We start from the raw sequence: 13,547 nt of genomic DNA, 5'->3' as shown, positions 1-13,547 counted from the left end.
CCCATGCACACAGACCTACTGGAATGAAATCACCCTTCGGGATCCCTCTATGGGGCCTATGAACAACACGAGGCCCAAAAGGAGACGTTGGATGGAGAATCACATGAACCCTTCACACAGAGCATTCAGCTCCCATTGAGGGATTTCATGGTCTAATATGCTCATCAAAGATCACCTAAGCCCAAAGTGTGCCTGCTGCCTTTTCCTCTCTTACCCTCGAACACGATTGTTTATTTTACTCTCTCAGGTAATTCCGGTATTTAATTAAGTGGACCATTTAAATGCCCTTCGGCATCGCGGACAACACAAAGGAAAAGGTAAAACTCCTCCACTCTGTTCCGTTTAAGGAGGATCTTGGGTTTTAGTTTTTAAACATTTTTTTTCAACGTTTATTTATTTTTGGGACAGAGAGAGACAGAGCATGAACGGGGGAGGGGCAGAGAGAGAGGGAGACACAGAATCGGAAACAGGCTCCAGGCTCCGAGCCATCAGCCCAGAGCCCAACGCGGGGCTCGAACTCACGGACCGCGAGATCGTGACCTGGCTGAAGTCGGACGCTCAACCGACTGCGCCACCCAGGCGCCCCTGGATCTTGGGTTTTAAAAAGAGATGTTTAGAAGCTGTCTTGTTGAATACTCCCACCCCTCCTCTCTGAATTCAGGTGAGTCAATTGAGCATGGCCCGATCTCTGTCCGAATGCCGAGCTCCAAAGCTAATTCCGTCACAGGCCATTCTAATGGAGAAGGAAGCAAAACGTACACACACAAGATGCATCAGCAAGAAGGGGAAACAAAGGAAAAGAAAAGTGACACCTGTAGGAGGAAGCAAGGACCTAAACTGAATCAGGATTTTATAAAGTCAGAATTATAGTCAACTTTCAAAATACCACCTCTCGTCGGGCCAGGCATTCGGACACATTAGCGGTGAAAGTGCAGGTGAAATTGTGTGTGACACTACCTTTTGCATGGGCGTGCAAGCCTTCCGATGCATGTCGGGGAGGTGGAGGAACAGGGGCAGGAGGAATGAACAAGGTAAAGATGGTCGGTGAGGAGGAAACGGTATGGAGCTCTGAGGTGCTGGCAGGTGGCTGGTGCTTGAATTGTTTGCATGGTGCGACCCCGCGGCAGGGCGGTAAAAGCGAGTAGAAACCCGGCGAGGGTGGCAGACGAAAGAAACGGTGTGTTAAAGAACGGGTCTCTGATTCAGTAGAGGGGACAGAGGGCATTAAGTGGACAAGGGAAGAGACACAAAGCTTAGTGATGGAGGGAAAGGGAGAAACGTGAGACCACTAAGGGAAATTCAGAGGTAGGAAGAAGTGAAGAGAGAGCCTCTAGGGAGTTCAAGGCCTCGGGGCTGTTTCCAAGACCATCTAGGGGTCTCAAGAGATGGTAAGAGATGGGGGTAAACGATGAGGGCAAAGGAAGACCCTAGGCATCGAAAGATGTGAGTGGACAAAGGCAGAAAGGAAGCTGGACTCATCACAGGAGTTAGTTTCTCCATTCCTAACTGGCTCATTCCTTCCTAGCTTCGGAGCTCAGCACCTTCCCGGCTGGAGAGGATTGTTAATTCATCAGAAAAATCTGAATCCATCCAGTGTTGACTCATCACCTTCTATATGCTCAGCTATGTCACAGAAATAGAAATCAAAATGGTACTAAAGAATCATGCTATGAAACGTCCCACGGTAAGCTGAATTATTATTAGTCAATTAGCAGGCCTTTATTTAGTAAGTCCTATGGGCTGACGACTGTGGTAAGCCCTAGGAATATAGTCAGGACTAGCAGGCGAGCCCTCATGGAGCACACAAATAATGAGGAAGGAGGAGAGGGCAGCCAAGTGTAAAGATGACTGCAGAGAATTCTAGAGCGCTGTGGAGAAAAATAACATACAAAACTGGGTTCCCAGTTTTTAACCATTTTTTATAGAAAAGGGGTGTGAGAATAGGGAATTAGGAGTAATCGGTCCGTAGGAAGTATCCCCAGTCAACTCCCCAGGGTCCAGGGGAGGGTTGTCGATGCTGAGCCCAGCTGGGGACCACTGGTATTACTGGTGGGGAGCCAGCCTGGGCAAGAAGAATGACCCTGCCCCTGAGGAAAAACAGGCTCATGATGGAAGGAGAAAGCCTGTTACTCAAGATCTTTCCCTCCAGATCACGCTCGCCCTGCCCTATCTGACCAGTTCAGTTGGTGTGGCCACCACCCGTGGCTAAGTGAAAAAACGGTCCCTAAGGAGCCTCTCTGATTTCCTGAACTTTCTTGTCCATCTTGCTCTTCTACTTGGGTTCACAGATGAGCCCAGCTCTTCTCATCCACCCTAAACGTCTGTTTCAGGGAAGCATTTGCATTTCCTTGGCACACGTACAGTGTGCTGAGTTCTTTTAGGCCAGGCCAATTACAACAAGCCCTAAAATTGCTGAGCCAAGCGGTTTCTTCAGGGATCTGCTTACATTCCCTCCCTGGAAAGGGCAGGGGGCCCACTTTGTACAGTCTGCACACAAAAAGGGCACGTTCCGCTTTTAAGGCGGAGTAGGCATGGGATGCTTTTACCAAAGAGAGGACGAGGCACGACCAGTTTGCCCTTTGGTTTTACTCGCTCGATAGGGTCGCATGCTATTTAAAATGGGCAAGATGGGCTCAGGGTCAGCTCCCTTGAAGACTCTCTTGAGGAAGGGCTAGACAAGGTTTCAGTGTAGGCCCCATGGGACCTCAAGCGGGCAAAACAATTTGTGTCAATACCTTCTCACGACATTGCAATTACATTTTTGTAATCCCATTCCACCGGGAATTGCCCCAAAGTTGTGGTTGTTGGGGTTGGTGTTTCTGATTTGGAAACTGTTACATGATGACTTTTCAATAAGTTCACCTCCCGGTTTATTTTCTATTATGCTAACATCAGAATGCGTAACATTCCCTAAGTATCCCTAGCGAAGAGGAGGACATTGAGGGATATCTTAAGGGGAGCATGTCAAGTTGGAAAATCTGAAGGGTTCGCACGGGCCAAGATGACCCACATGTGTCCAGAGATACCTAGAGCAGGCATTCAGTACCGAGCTTCCTTACCCAGAGAGAAACTAAAGGGTTCTGAGGTCAAGCCTGCCATTTTTAATTCGGAAGACAAAGGAATCAGGAGGGCAAATCTCAGTTGCAGATGGATAAATACATTCTAGGAACCTAAGCTGGCTTCAATGCCCTTCTCAAAAAGCCTGGCATTGTGAGTACGAGTGTTAACGCTGGCTGGCACCCTCCAAGGAGTGAACGTCCCTGGGATCCCCAGCCCTGCTTCACCCAGAAGCTCTCCGGCAGTTTCCGGCCCCCCTGGGGACCAGCAGTTGGAAATAACCACATCCCCATGCTCTGGAGGAGATTTTACAAACTGAAGTTTCCCTGACCCAACTACAGGGATGCTTAGTTTTCCTATATCAACTAATGAAGAGTAGATACGAGCATTTTCGACCCAGGAAAGAAAGGCCATCTTGGGCTAAAAGCAGCTTTCGATGTGGAAAACCAAAGGGGGTATGAGGAGAGTCTGGTTTCTTTAATTAAGAAGACAGCTGGACCCTCATGAGCTGTTCATCTTCAGGGGATTTCATAGGTCCTTGGCCAGAGACCAACATGGGTCACAGAAAGAGGCACCCTCCCCCCGGCCTTTCTGTTAAAGTAAGAGCTTTAGTCATGTGGGTTTTGCTCATCCAAAGAATATTCTTTCTTGCCCTGAAGTCAGCATAAAAGAATGTGCTGCCAGGTTATCTGAGAGGCCCACAGGGAGATGCCAGTGTGACAAGCCCACGGGTCCCATGCCACAGTCTTTAACTGTGAAGGCCAACAAGACGCCATTTTCACTGCACCTCCCAAGGCCTACTGTCTTCAGGCGGCACAACAGCAACGAACAAAGAACTTAATTGTAAGTCATTCCCCATTTCACTGTGAAAAAGCCAAGAAAATCCGGTAGCAGGGCCCTGGATGTAGGGAAATGGGTGACAAGAAACTGAGGGTGGGAAGAATTTAAAACACTGGAAGCTACCCAATACTGTTGTTTGCACAGGATGCTGCCATGGTATTCTCTGCTAAATTTTTCCCCGCCCAATGCTTTGTGGAATTCTCCCCATTTCTGTGTGTAGAGAGCCCCAATAACTCTTCAAAAAGCAAGCCAAGCGTTAGCTAGCATCACCGTTAAGAGTGGGGGCAGAGCAGTGGCAATGGGACCCACACAATGGCATCCCCCGTCATGGAAATGCAGACCTATGTCCAACACCCTATTTCTGACCTTGCCTCACCCTCTGTCAAGGCCGTATTCCACCCATAATGATAGGTTATGGGGATAAGTCCGCACAGCTAACAACAAGCCACTGCTGATCCCTCTTTTTTCCTCGGCAAGGAAAGTGTAGAAAGTCCACTTACTCCCACTGGCCATTGGACAAGTGCCCAGCGGCTCCCTGGGGACATCAGCTAGTGACTGTGTCACAGTTCATCCTTCCTTTGGCCAAGCCCTCCCTCGCAGCTGCTGAGCCGCCAAGCTCTGACCACTCATTCTCCATGTCTTCTTGCATTAATCCCTTTCTTTTCTTCCCGCTGCAACTGTCCTTTTTCTCTGTCTGGCTTTTGCTACCTCTTCCCATTGGTTTCCCAGGAATCCTGTCTCCCCACATGTAATCCATTTCACATGTGACTCTCAGTTGAGTCTTCCTGACGCCCCTCTTCTGTTCCAAAACTCTTGATGAAAGTCTCTTGCCTACTGGTCTCTGCCCAAACAACGGGGCTTTTGCATTGCCTCCCGATCAAAGTCCAACAAATAAACGGACAGCTTTGTCCACAAAGATTAAGTTCTCCAGTGACTCACACGTCACTCCGTAAGTAAAGGCCCGAGACCCAGAAAACTGCTCCCACTTCATGGAGCCCAGGCACTGGAGGTGAACTCTACATGCACTATGCAAATGGGTTTCTCTCCTCTTTATGCTCTTTGTCCCAGTGAGGAAGCCCTTTCTGACATCTTCCCTGAATTATCCCTCAGGTTCTCGAATGTGCTATCTTCAACTGTTGTTTTAATAGCGAGTTCCACTCACGGAAACGAGACTAGCAAAGCAAAAAAAAAAAAAAGGAACGAGTGACTCCCAAGGAAAACACCAAAGAAGGGCAACATAGGAAATGGGGGAAGGAGACGAAAGGTAAGCGAACAGATGTTTGTGACTTTTGTGCGTGTAACACCCAGCATCTTAGGCCCTTAATCGTCTACAGGCTATTATCCTTGATTGTGAGGGGTATCCCTCTGCTGTCCTTATGCTTCCGTTACTCAGAACAAGTATTTATCATATATCATCACAATTAGACTCTACTAATAATCCATGAGGATAGCAACGGTTTAACGGAGGAACGTGCCCACGGAAACAGGGCAGATACCAGAGCAGTGCGTGAAGCCTAAAGAAAGCAACGTGGAGAATGAGGCACAGAAAAATGGGTCATGTTACCCATCATTACAATATTGCCATTTCTGAGGCTTGACGCGACCATGGCTACCGGTGGGCGTTACCTCTTCACAGCGAGGGGCGGAACACCCCATACATATCACGCACACTTCTGAGGATCCCAATTCTAGAGTTTCTTATCACGTGTCGATGATCAACATAAAGGAAACTCCCTTCATAGACAGCCTACAATAATCATTCCCCAATCCTCAGAAGATGTATGGACTATAGTCATTATAGCTTAGGGAGGTCAAGACCGAACTCATTTTTAAAACGAAAAGAAAGATAAAAGAAAACAGGAAGCAAGCAAACAAATTCTGGAGGACAACTTATAATTTGCCTGATTACCCCCAACACATTGCCCGAGTGGGAGGTTCTTAAAATCTAACCTGGGGGCGCCTGGGTGGCTCAGTCGGTTAAGCGGCCGACTTCGGCTCGGGTCATGATCTCACGGTCCGTGAGTTCGAGCCCTGTGTCGGGCTCTGTGCTGACAGCTCAGAGCCTGGAGCCTGCTTCGGATTCTGTGTGTGTGTCTCTCTCTCTGCTCCTCCTCCACTCATGCTCTGTCTCTCTCGCTCTCAAAAATAAATAAACATAAAATTTTTTTTTTAAATAAAAATAGATCTAACCTGCATTTCTCTAGTTGTTTTTTGCTTGTTTTACCACTGATTGCTCATAGCCTCTTTGCAAACAGAAATACAGCCCCTCCCAGTTGGCCATTTGGCTTAGGTAACAGAGCTGTTCTTTTTTTTTTTAATTTTTATTATTAAAAAATTTTTTTTAATGTTTATTTTTGAGAGAGAGAGAGAGACAGAGAGAGAAAGAGAGAGAGAGAGCAAGAGAGAGAGAGCGTGGGTGGAGGAGGGCCAGAGAGAGAGGGGGACAGAGAATCCAAAGCAGGCTCTGGGCTCTATCAGCACAGAGCCCGATGCGGGGCTTGAACTCACGAACCGCGAGATCATGACCTGAGCCAAAGTCAGACACTTGACCGACTGAGCCACCCAGGCGCCCCAGTAACAGAGCTGTTCTAAAGGTCATGATTAACATTTCTGTCCCCCAAAAGGGTCACCGGGCTTGGCTCCCTAAGAATGCTATATAGGTCACACCTCTCAAGCTAAGGGAGGCCAGGTAGGCGAATACAGATGCTTTCCTTACCACTGGTTCTTTCTACTGAGAAAAAAAATGAAAGCAGGATCCATGCCTCCTCTTCAACCTGCACAGACTGCTGCAGAGTCAGGTACCTGGAGTTCATTCTATCCCCTCGTGTCCAGCAGGAGAGACACGAGCCCAGAGCAGTGCAGTCAGTCACCGAACCGGGGCCACGAGCCCCCCGGAAGGAATCCTCTGCCCCAGCCCTCATCCAGCATTTGCCGCGCAATACCACGTTATTTCCTGGGGGGGAGGGTAGGGTCCTTGAGCAAAAGTTCGCATATGGGATTGTAGCCTAAGCTTTTCCTTACACATCCCTAGTTTCTTCTCTTATCAAACACAACGTTACTCTTGATTTAAATTAAAAAAAAAAAAAAAAAAGGCACAAAGGGGAACAGTGTAAACAGAATGACTTCGGAAGGCCAAGCGGCTGTCTGCATTTTGCCAGAACCAGACGTTGCCTCCCCGTGGGCCCCCCGAGGCGGCCAGCACTCCGGAGCGTGGTGATTCCCCAGGGAGCCAGGCGCGAAGTGGCCCTAGGACACCCATGTCTGGGAGAGACGCCTTGAGAGCCGCAAGGAGGGAGCCGGGGCAGAGAGCCACCCAATCTGCGTCCAGAATTTCCAGTGCAGGTTGCTTAGCGGCTCCAAGCTCGGTTTTCTCACCTGTAAAATGGGGCTGTAAGACGAGGTCGCTCGCAGGATTGCTGGGAAGCTTTGACGGAATGGGATGCAACCCTTAGCACAATGCCTGGCACATAAGGAGTGGCCATTTAACTGTCTCTTTGGTACTAGTCATCTCTGGGGGCGCAGTGGCAAGGGGGGACCGTGGGAAAGACGGCTCAGGGGAGGAGACCAAGGCCATCCCCACGGCCCTGCCGATGACCCCTCTGGGCAAGGGTGCGGAATGTTTCTCCCGTTCATCCAGGTCGCGGCTCGCTCCCAGATAGGGAGCAACAGGGCGGCACAAGAAAGGCCGCCTCCCACGAGACGGGCACCGCGCCCAGCCGTGCCTGGATCCAAAGGAGACGTCTCTGTCCAGCATTTCGCAGGGCTCTTCGGAGCCAGCTCCTGGGGCGCACACAAAGACCCATTCAGGATGGCTGCAGTTCGGAAAGCAAGCAGATGAGCCGGGGGGCTCAGGAAGGGGTGGAGAAGGGCACAGAGCCTGGCACCAGCCCCACGGGGGCCCGCCTCGGGCAAGTGCGCGTGGAGGGCTCAGGTCCGCAGCCACGGAGGCGGCACTCTTTGTTTGCCCTCAGATTCCTTTCTCTGGTGGGGGTCCGGGGCCTCGAGGACACCAGCTGGCATGGCTGGGACTGAATGACCTCCCTGGCGGAGGCTGGGAACCCCCACCCCACGATGCCAGCGTAATAAGCAGGGAGGGTATCCGGTGGATACAGGCCATTACGCACTGGCCTGCCGTTTCCGAAAGCACTCCTTTCTGGGAAAAAAATGCCTCTCCCGGGTTCCCACCCAGAGGTCCTAGCTGCAGCGCTGTCGTAAGAAACAAGAAGCTACATAAGTATACAGTAGCTGCCCGTTACTCCCAGGACCTGGGAGGTGGCTCCACACTCGTCAGCCTCAGTCTTCCCATCTGTACAACGGGGCCCGGTGCTATAATCTTTCAGCATTCAACAAGCAGCTGCTGTGAGAGTTTCTAGGTGGCTGTCTGTTTCTTTTCTCTGACCCAACAGTCAGGCTCCAGCCCTAGCCTTCCTCCGGGCAGCCTCCTGGATGGCATGGCTTTGCGGGCAGTCCTCAGATGCGCCAGACGTGATGGGTCACGGGCATGCCAGCTCTGTGGTGCCCTGAACGATGGGGCAGAGAGGCTGCTTGAAGGATCATGACCCTTGACTGCAGAGGGCAATGAGATTCCTTCCTTTACCTCATCCCTCCTAAATCCACGAGAGGCTGTCCCAGTGAGGTGACGGGTCCAACATGGGACAGAGAACGGAGCCCCCTTTGGCCACCAGGATTGTAAGGCATTTCCACGGGACAACAGCATTTCCCAGAGGACTCGACTCGGAACGACAGGAAGGATCTTCTGTGATCTAAAGATGTTTCTACATCGGTTAATTTAGCTGCCCGCCTTTCCTGGAATGCACTAACTGCATTCATTCCCCTAGACATCTGCCACCCGGTGGTAAAACTCAGTATAAACACTACTTCCTCCAGGAAGCCTTCCCTGGCTGCAGAGTTGCAGTTAGTGTCCCTTCATCACACACCCACAACACCCCAGGTACACATCTCTCTCGGCATTGAAGAAACGGCATTGAAATCATCTATCTGTCTCAGTCTTCTCCGTGCTCAGAGAAGCACAGCTTAACCCCGGCTTCCAGTATACTGCTGGCACAACATAAGAGTTCAATAAATGTTTACTTAACTAAATGGATGTGTCTCTCTCTTTAGCCTAGTTGCTGGGATAAACCCTCATTTGTATTTTTATCCAAATGTCCTGCAAACTTTGCTGTCGGGAAGTTCGATCTCAGACCCAACTGCGTACATGCCTTACTACCTTTTTTTTCTTTTTTGTTTTTAAGTTTATTTATTTATTTTGAGAGAAAGAGAGTGAGCTTGGGAGAGCAGGGGTGGGGCAGAGAGAGAAAATTCCAAGCAGGCCCTGCACAGTCAGCCCAGAGCCCGACGCGGGACTCGAACTCCTGAGCCGTTAAGATCATGGCCTGAGCTGACTAAGCCCACCCAGGTGCCCCGTCTTGCTACTTTTTCTAACCTCATGAGACCACAATGGCTTACGTCCTCATTCTTATCACAATAATAGTAGAAATCACTGTTATCATTCATCATTTCTTTCTACCGGGTCAGTTTCATTTTTTCCAGGCTTACATCAGAAATGAGTGCTCAGAATCTCAGACCCGACAGTTTTTGCTTTTAATAGACCAACAGAAAAGGACTTTCTGCAAGTTTTCGGGAAGCACCTACTATATGCCAGGCTCTGTATGACGGAAAACAGACGAATACCTACATCCTGCACTGAGAGATTTTCAACCTAGAAGAGGAAATAGTGGGGTCACTTAATTTAGCTAATGCAAAGCAACACCCTACTTGCTTTGGGGTCCCTCGGTTAGAATGTGATGAAGTTTTGAAAACATGGAAAAGTTCGGAGTGCTTAAAACACAAACAAAGTTTCAAAGTCCTGAGCAGCTGGTGAAAAAACTAGTGGCCCAATCAGGGAGCATGCTGGGGACATGCTGGAGAGAGCCCATTAAAGGATAAGTGCCATGTGTATATTGACACTGAGGAAAAAAAAAAAAATTCATTTGCATTTTCACTGCGGGGGGCAGAGGCTGGCCTCCACTGACCTGCTGGAGGGGCTAGTCGCCAACCCCCAGAACTGGCAGGCTCCCTCCTTTCTGGCCAAGGAGCTCAGGGTCTGCGTGACTCGAGGCAAGTCATGTGGGGACATTTGGGATTCTGATCTAGCGAGCCAGTGGAGGCAGCACAGATAAGACCAGGACAGAAATCTGGCAGCCTAAGTAACGTCAGCTTGGGCTGAGATTTTGGCTCCGGCTCCCGTGGGGGGCCTGGGACTGGAGACCCGGAAGGCTGCACTTGGAGCTGGTGACAGCAGGTGGCGCAGGAGAGCAGAAACCGACCGTCGGTGGGGCCCGCAGGAAAGCCTGGTATTTTATTCCTTCTGCCCCCGGAAGACAGGCACCAGGGCCAAGAACGGCAAAGGAGACCAGGCTCTCTGCAAGGTGCCGAAAAAGGCAAATTTCCCAGACGGAGCGTAGAGCCAGATACGGGCATTTCGCAGGTAAAGTAAAACCAAGGTAGGTCCTCAGAAGTCTAGGTCAAATCCTTGGATGGCCAGCACTTTGAGAAAATGCGCAAAGAAAAGGAAAGAGAAAAACAACGTACGATATTCACTTCAGGGACAAGATGAACACTCCTAGAGTTGAAAGGTTCCAACCACTCAGAACTCTTAGCTGCTCTGCAAAGTAGAATTCCCCAAATAGCCTCCCCCCGCCCCGCCCCCACCAACAAAATGAAAAACAACGACAACCACAATCACAACCACTTATTCTGGCTGGTAAAGCTCTGGAAAGCAGCATTTTTTTTTAAGTTTATTTATTTTGAGGGGGGAGGGGCAGAGAGAGGGAGAGAGAAAGAGTCTCAAGCACTGAGCCCAGTGTGGGGCTGGAACCCATGAACCATGAGATCTGACCTGAGTAGAAATCAAGAGTCAGATTGGGGCGCCTGGGTGGCGCAGTCGGTTAAGCGTCTGACTTTAGCCAGGTCACGATCTCACCGTCCGTGAGTTCGAGCCCCGCGTCGGGCTCTGGGCTGATGGCTCGGAGCCTGGAGCCTGTTTCCGATTCTGTGTCTCCCTCTCTCTCTGCCCCTACCCCGTTCATGCTCTGTCTCTCTCTGTCCCAAAAATAAATAAACGTTGAAAAAAAAAAAATTAAAAAAAAAAAAAAAAGAGTCAGACACTTAACTGACTGAGCCACCCAGGTGACCCTGGAAAGGAGCATTTTTTTTTTTTTTTAAACAAAAGGGAAGTTTATTTACATCTCAAAGCTACTCTGAGAAGCCACCTTTTTGATGTTCTTATCTCTGGGCGAGCACGCCTCTGAATCAGTCGAGGGAAGAGGGCAGCCAGAAAGTTTCCTTTCCACATACACCCCAGCCTCCCCAGCATCTGCGCCCTGAAGGGCAGAAAGCATGGTCCTACTTATCTACGTACACAGAGCCGTAAGTTGAAGAACTTTAAGCAGGCGAGGACCATAAGCACGGGGATAAAAGAATCACACACAAGACACAGGACCTCTCCTCCAAAAGATAACATTCGAAGGCAATAGACTGCTGAGTCGTGCAGTAGAGAATTCACTTCACACACTTACGCAGTGTGGGTTGGTTTGAGGATAAATCTTAGAGAATTTAACAAATTGGACTTATTTTTTCCCTTTTGGTTTACTTTCATGGTGTTACTTCTCTTGTGGGGAAACAATCCTAGATACTTATGGTCCGATGTATAAATCAGTTCTCTGTGTTTACTTAAGTACCTATACATACATGCAGATTTTGTCTTGCTTGTAAAACTGTGGAAACATTTGATGTGTTTGTTTTCTTTTCTTTCTTTTTTTTTTTTTTGATGTTTATTTATTTTTGAAAGAGAGAGAGACAGAACATGAGCGGGGGAGGGGCAGAGAGAGAGGGAGACACAGAATCCGAAGCAGGCTCCAGGCTCTGAGCTGTCAGCACAGAGCCCGACGCAGGGCTCGAACTCGCAGATCGCGAGATCATGACCTGAGCCGAAGTCGGCCGCTCAACCGACTGAGCCACCCAGGCGCCCCCATGTGTTTGTTTTCAATCTTCTGAAAAAGTGGGGTCTGTTCAACTAGGTCCGCTGTTGGCTGCATGGCTCAGCATGAGTCTGGGGTCTGTCCCATGCCTGCAATTTGGTGGGACCCACATCACAGGTATCTCAACAACGGAAAGAAGAAGAGAGAGGGGAATCAGGCTCCAATCAAGGTCCAGGAAGGCACAGAGCAAGGAGGGATGAATTGCCCTTGGGTGGGACCAGGAGGGCTTCATGGAAGTGGATCCTGGTCTGTTTCATCCCTATTTGCCTTTGGACATGTTTTGTTCTGCCTGGAAAACTCTTCCTCAACTCCTACCATCTTCCTTCTCTGGGTTAATTTCTGGTCTTCAAGAATCCACACTGATCTCACCGGATGCCCTCGCTGACCAGCACCTTGCCCCTGTGGTGTCCTCAGAAGTCCTGTGCAAACCTCATTCCAAGGGCACCACACAGAAATGATGTTACCTCCCCCCCACCCCACCCTAATATTCACCCACCACTTCGTAGACTCCTTCTTTTCTGCTTGTTAATGTTCTCCCAGATCCCTCTCTGTGCAACTTCCTCCCAAGCAGCGTTGCCAGTTGCAAACAGAATGCCCAATTAAATTAGAATTTTAGACAAACGACAAATCATGTTTTCGTGTAAGTGTAACCCCAACCCTGTCTCACTCCTGAGACTGCAGACTTCACGCCTTGTCCCCACCCCTGTGCCCTGGGAGGGGCGAGGGCATTCAAAGTTGCAGGTACGCTTTCCCAGCCCTGACCTCTCGCCCCGACCCTCCAAGAAGAAAAGGGGGTACAGCTTGCACACACTTCTAGCATGCTGGAAGAGTAATCTAAGGTCAGTTTCAGATCCATTTCCTGCTTTTACTCCCATATTAGGTGTATTATTCAACAGAAATGAAGTGCCTCAGTTCAATATGGAAACACTTGCTCAATTATTTTTAAATAGGAGGGTTATCACTTACTTTTCATTGAAATGTGGCTTAATGAGTTGCATGAACTGTATGACTATGACACTTTGAAATCTGTTAGATCCATGTTTAATTTCCTATGGTGGCAGGCTGGATGCGGTGACATTTACCTTCTCAGTTCCCGTTGGCTCTTTCAACCTTTTCTCTCCTGGAAGAAGCAAGGAGATCCAGCTGGCAAGGCAAGAATCTGCGGAAACACATCCAGTCTCGTCAGACGGTGTCCATCACTGTGAGACATCCTCGAATTTAACTTGCCCTCTTTATTTCACGTAGCAAATGGAACTGTAAAAATGAAAATAGCAACATCTTGGATTCTTCTAACAGATTCCTTCCACCCAAGATTAACATGCCTGCCACTTATATCCCGTCTGAAAAACTGGACAAAAAAAATTGCAACAAGGATCATTTACCGCTGTGGTTGCCCTTTTTCACGTCATGACACACACAGTAAATTATGGCAATTGCATGGGGGGGGGGGATAAGGTGGAAAGAATTCAGGAGGCTCTATTTGAGACTTAGTGAGAAAATTAATTAAAAGTCGTTGATTATGTTTAAAATGATAAAATGTTATGGAAGGTATTAAATATGGGCTTTTTAAAACACCTTCCAGTAAAATAAATCACTTTCTATTAAACAACA

At 49.0% G+C, this 13,547-nt stretch overlaps 1 long non-coding RNA gene across 13 annotated transcripts in view; it reads right to left on the bottom strand.

Moving 5' to 3' along the window:
* The window catches only part of LOC147576907 (uncharacterized), a 279,867-nt gene that overhangs the window by 116,527 nt on the left and 149,793 nt on the right, over positions 1-13,547 (bottom strand). For 12 of the 13 annotated variants that reach the window (XR_015241264.1, XR_015241271.1, XR_015241262.1 and 9 more), the window contains one exon: positions 13,019-13,190. This is a non-coding gene — a long non-coding RNA (uncharacterized LOC147576907). Of the gene's footprint in view, positions 1-12,902; positions 13,191-13,547 lie in introns of all 13 variants that reach the window. The other variant, XR_015241267.1, reaches the window with a different exon arrangement.

Source organism: Puma concolor, chromosome D1 (assembly GCF_028749965.1).
Source record: "Puma concolor isolate L17-30 chromosome D1, mPumCon1.1.hap2, whole genome shotgun sequence".
Taxonomy (NCBI): domain Eukaryota; kingdom Metazoa; phylum Chordata; class Mammalia; order Carnivora; family Felidae; genus Puma; species Puma concolor.
This window is presented reverse-complemented; position numbering and strand designations above follow the sequence as displayed.